The 5,554-nt window shown below is 38.2% G+C and overlaps 1 pseudogene; it reads left to right on the forward strand.

The window, feature by feature from the left end:
• Positions 1–2,295: 2,295 nt before the first annotated feature.
• On the forward strand, positions 2,296–2,414 carry LOC111737578 (annotated as a pseudogene).
• The last annotated feature ends 3,140 nt before the right edge of the window (positions 2,415–5,554 follow it).

Raw genomic sequence — 5,554 nt, forward strand, 5'->3', positions numbered from 1 at the left:
CTCTGCTTCTAACTAGATCTGATTTTAAAGTTACCATCTCGATTTTTGGTTACTTGGTTTGGCTCTTCTGAGGCACAAAGCGATGATTCGGCAGATGCCATAGCCACTGACTGGGTTACACTTTCTGTCTTTGGCTTTGATATCCTTCCCTGGTTCTTTGGTACTTGGTGTCACCCCATCCCACAGAGCTCTGCCATTCTGAATTTAAACGTCTGCTCTATCACCTTCTCAGATGTATAAGAGGATAAACCCTTTGTTCAAAGACTGGCTATGGCACTCATGCGTATCTGCTAGTCATATAGTTAAACTGGGGATTCCAACTCAGCTTGGCCAGACCCCAGGGATGCTGCCTTACACCCTGCCCAGGGGGACAGGATCCAATATAATAGGTCCAATTGCACGCAATCTCGGTTTTTTGTAAGTCATAACCTGAGCAACGGGCTTCCCTCCCAAGAATCTCTTGTGTACCCTTTTATCTAAAAGATGTGCTTCTCCACAGACCAGGGTCTGCCTGGCTCTGTAACAGGTGAAGAATGGACTCGAGTCAGATTTTAACCATGTCGTCCTGGAAGCTTCTCGTTTTGATTTAGACAATAGAATGCTCTAATGTAATTAATAACGACGGGTTAACCAGATTATATCACTCGTTGTAGACCTTGGTAATGGCAGGGGAGTTTCTGGAAAAGGCCATTGACTAATGATATCGGAAAGCTTCTTAGGCTCCAATTCTTTTCCCTTCCCCAAATCCTGGTCTCTGAGTACCAGGGTCCCCGAACCTGCTGGCTCCTGTGCACCCCGCTCCTTCCTGTAGCATGCACAATGTGGACTTTTTTCTGCCTTCCTGCCAGCAGGAGGCCAGATTTCTCTCAGTCCTCTCAAAGGGATCTCAGCAACAGAAAGCACTTTTTCTTTGAAGATTAAAAGCATTTTCTCTCAGAAGAAAATCTATTCTCATTTACATGTACTGTAGTTTAATAATAATGGTTAATCAACTTTAAATCATGGTCCTAGGAATTAAAAAGAAAAGAGGAAGAAGAAGGACATTTATTTTAATAAAATGTAAATTAGAAAACGAAGATACAATCTTGTTTTTCCAGCTACTTAAATCAGGCTCACTACAGGAGGATTTAATCTGAAGAGATAAAACGCATTGACTGAGAGCATCTTAGGGTATTTGACTGAGGAATGAGGCTGCTAAGGGGAAGTTTATCTTTCATGGAGGTTAATTCTCAAGTGGACAGATGTGTAGACAGAAGCTCAGTCTTTGTGTTAGTATAACTGGTTTTATTTTTCTTTCTAAAGACTCTGTTCAACATGAGTAAGAAAAAAATATTCATTAAAACCATAGATCATTGCCATGACTTCTTGACAAATTTATTGAAATCTCAGTGAATACTAGTATAGTTACAACCTACTGTAACAAAGCTTTACTTATTTATTTATTTTTAATTTCCTTATTTTCCCCTAAACAAATTTACCGTTAAAACTAGTGGGACAGTAAGGATCACTTTTATTTTCTTCTTTATAGATTTTGACCATTTTTCAAATTGATCTGAGGACAAACATACATTGCTCTTTAAAAAGGAAAATGTTAATATGTTCTTTAAGCAGTTACGTGCGCGCGCGTGTGTGTGTGTGTATAGAGAGAGAGTCTGTGTGTGTGTGTGCTCATGCCTACATGTATGGGGCAGAGAAGGTTCAATCATAGCTCCTTACTACCAGCAAAGAGCCCTAGAAACACAATATCCTAAAGCATTCTTTTCTCCTTAGAAATAAGAGGATTAAAATCAATGATAATCATCTTCACAAGTGAGAACAGTTTGAAAGTCCAAATGAAGTCTCTAATCTGGCCCTCATTTCGCCCAGTTGAAAAGTGAGGTTGTTGATCTAAAGTAGCTGATGCCGCCATGAGGCTCTGGCTTTGCTTCTGTCAGAAGATAACCATCTGCCATGCTCTACGCGCTAAAAGTTTACCTCGGTCGTTTCTTGTTTGTTTTCTTTGCATCAGTGTGGGGCACTAGCTGGGATGTAGAAAATTATTCAAATAGGCATCTAAGTATTCGTCCCATACACTTTACGCCTACAGTTGGTTATCTGCTACTAGTCAGAACAGTAAGAGGTCACATAACACGTAACAACCGGTCATTAATTGAACAACTATGAAGCAGCTGCTCAGTTCTAGTTCTGTGGTTTAATAAATATAAATTTATGTTTGTGGCTTAGATCATGTATTTGTGTATCGTAAAAAGTAATTCATTGTTTCTAAGAAAGTTAAATTTGAAATAATATATTACTGTCTACGGCCATGCTACCCTGAACAAGCCTGATCCCGTCTGGTCTCGGAAGCTAAGCAGGGTCGGACCTGGGTAGTACTTAGATGGGAGACCACCTAGGAAGACCAGGTGCTGTAGGCGTACAAAATAAAAAATAAGAGATTGTAAGCTGACAAGGTCCTTGCAGTCTGTAAGGTCAACCAAGGGTTGCCTTGCCTAAAAATAAATTAAAAATAAAATAAAATAAAATAAATAATAATATAATATAATATAATATAATATAATATAATATAATATAATATAATATAATATATTATTTCATTTGGTTGTAATTAAGTCATAAGCATGAATATTGGATGTAGACAATTGTGAGATAAGATTTTACTACCACGAGGCTGGGTGATGCCTAGGGGTTCAGGGAGACTTGGGTTCGACATTTGCTAGCGAGGTTCTCTAGGGCAAGTTACTGCGTATCTGCAAACCTACTTGTTCCCATCTTTACAGTGGGGATGGTAATACTCACTTTGTAAAATCCCTGTGAGGAATACACGAGACAGCAAATGGAAAGCAGCCCGCTCAAGCTTAGTGCTCAAAAAGGGTTAGTCGTTGTCTAGTATCCAGACCCGTTTATGCATGCTTCACCTCTTCTCCTATGATTCTCCTCACTAATCGAGTATATTACAATTATCTATGCAGCCAGAAATAGACAATTTGGTAAAGGTGATGTCCCTTGAGAATAACCTCTCCAGAATCATCTCCTCTATATCCTGAGTTGTTGATCGTCCTTTCTTTTTCCTATGAAGTGGGATTGGAACTTTCTACTCTGGGTTACGGGGTAGGGCGGGAGGCGGGGAGGAGCACTCTACATAAGCATCAAACCCAATTTGATCCTTGCTCAATTCTCACAAGCCTCTTTTTGCAAACAATAATTCCACAGGACATCGCATTACTCACTGGGATAATTGTTTCAAATATCAAAAGCTGCATAATAAAATAAGAAAATCCTTGATTTTAGAAAGCTCACTCTGGCTGTGCTCACTGCAAAGAGCAGGCTGGGGCAGGGAAGGTGTGGGGGCAGAGACAGGTTAGTGGGGTGTTGGAACACTCGGCATGAAACTTAATGAAGTCCTAAACCAGGGCAGAGGACGCCAGAGAAATCTAAAGAAAATCTTATCCAACGTGCTAAGACAGAATTTACATAGGGAGAAGATCAATCCCCAATAATAATCCTAAGAATTAAGTATAACTGTGAGCTTCTGGATGGGGTATGTGCTAGAAAAAGAGGGTAGAAAGAATCATTAAATCATGCTGCAAAGTAGGAATAAAGGATTCTGTGGATTGTGAATAGAATTGCACAGAGATTTCAGAGGAGCTGGAGTTTTATTTGTTAGTAATCCTCTAATGACTCACAGCCTGACAATCGACAAACGCCGCTGCTCTGGGAATCGAAAGCTCTGCCTCTAGGCTCAAACGCAAAATCGTAGCTCTGTAAATGCCCAGGGAACGTTCTGACCTCCTTAAATGGCAGTCATGATTTATTGAGCACCTACTATGTGCCAAACGCTTGCGTACCCTTATGACAGATTTAAAAGCTGTAATTAGTTCCATTGTCTGGATGAGAAAATCAGGACTCCAAATGCTGACATGATTACACAATCAATAAATGACTTACCTGGGATGTGAGACCAAGCTGCATTTAATCGCAAGCTGCTTCTCATTCCACGACTCCATTTTTTTTCTCTAGATATATAGATATATGTGTGTATATATATGTCAATTCTATTTACAATTATGTAATTTACAAAAATGTAAAATATAATTGTATAAATTCAATTTTTATATATAATTTCCATTTCAAAGAGTTACTTAAATTACACTACCCTAAAACTTAAGTCGCCCCTTGGTATCTGTGGGGGATTGGTTCCAGGACCCTCACGGATACCAAAATCTGCAGATACTCAAGCCTCTTATGTAAAATGGGGTAGAACAGTGCATACGGCTAGCACCCTGCACCCACAATTCCCAACCGCGGATCGGAAATACTGTTTCTGATCCACGGCTGGTTGAATCTACAGAAGCGAAACCCAGGGATACTGAGGGCTGACTGTATCTTTATTGAAAAAAATAATTTGCGTAGAAGTCTACCTGTGCAGTTACATGTTGTCAAGAGGCAACTATATAGAGTTACAGCACTGTTGCCTATAATTATTAATCGAAAAAATGTATGGTCACACAAAACCCTGTAAATGAATGTTCACAACATCTTTTCATAATAGCTAAAAATTGGAGATGACCCAGCTCTCCCTCAACGAGTTAATGGTTAAAAAATGTGGTATATTCATACAACGGAATACTATTCAGCAATAGAAAGAAATGAATCATTGATACACATAACAGCTTCTGTGAGTCTCTAAGGAATCAAGCTGAGTGATAAAAGCCAATTTGAAAAAAAAAAATCACATACTGTGTGACTCCATTTATCTAACATTATTGAAATGACAAAATTATTGGAATGGAGAATAAATTAGTGATTGCCAGGGGTTAGGGACTGGGATAGTGGGTGGCAGGAAGGAAGCGAATGTGATTATAAAAGTAACACAAGAGAGCCTTGTGGTAGTGGGTACGTGAATCTACACACATGATCAAATGACGTAGAGAGAGAGAGAGAGAGAGAGAGAGAGAGAGAGAGAAAGGGAAAGAGAGAGAGAGGAAAAACTGCAAAGCCTGACTGATATCTGTGGATTGCATCAGTGCCAATCCCCTGGCTATTATGCTATAGTTATTATGTTATATAGTTATAACGATATTATGCTATAGTTTTGCAAAATGTAAGTAGTAAAGGAAACTGAAAGGGTGCACGAAACCCCCCAGTATTATTTCTTACAATTGCCTGTGACTCTACAATTATCTCAATGGAACTAATTATAGCTTTTAAAATTTGTTTAATTTAAAAAAAGACCACGCATTTTTATCAGGTCTATAATATGAATAATGATTAAAAATAATAATAGGAAAGATTTTAAAATGTACATAAAATCAAATGCACTTTTTGAAATAAATTACTTTGTATTATACAAGTAATATAAACATAGGATCTTTCAGAACCATTCGAAATTTCAAAATGACAAAAAAAAATCACCTACCATTTGACTACTCAATAACAACTTATTTTTAGTATGCATTCTGTCAGAAAATTTCCTACACATTTGTACACCATTTTTTGCTTTACAGAAACGTCATTATTCAGTTTTACAATCAAGTTTTTCAATTACTAAGTATTG

This window comes from Pteropus vampyrus, unplaced genomic scaffold (assembly GCF_000151845.1).
Source record: "Pteropus vampyrus isolate Shadow unplaced genomic scaffold, Pvam_2.0 Scaffold28, whole genome shotgun sequence".
NCBI classification, from domain to species: Eukaryota; Metazoa; Chordata; class Mammalia; order Chiroptera; family Pteropodidae; genus Pteropus; species Pteropus vampyrus.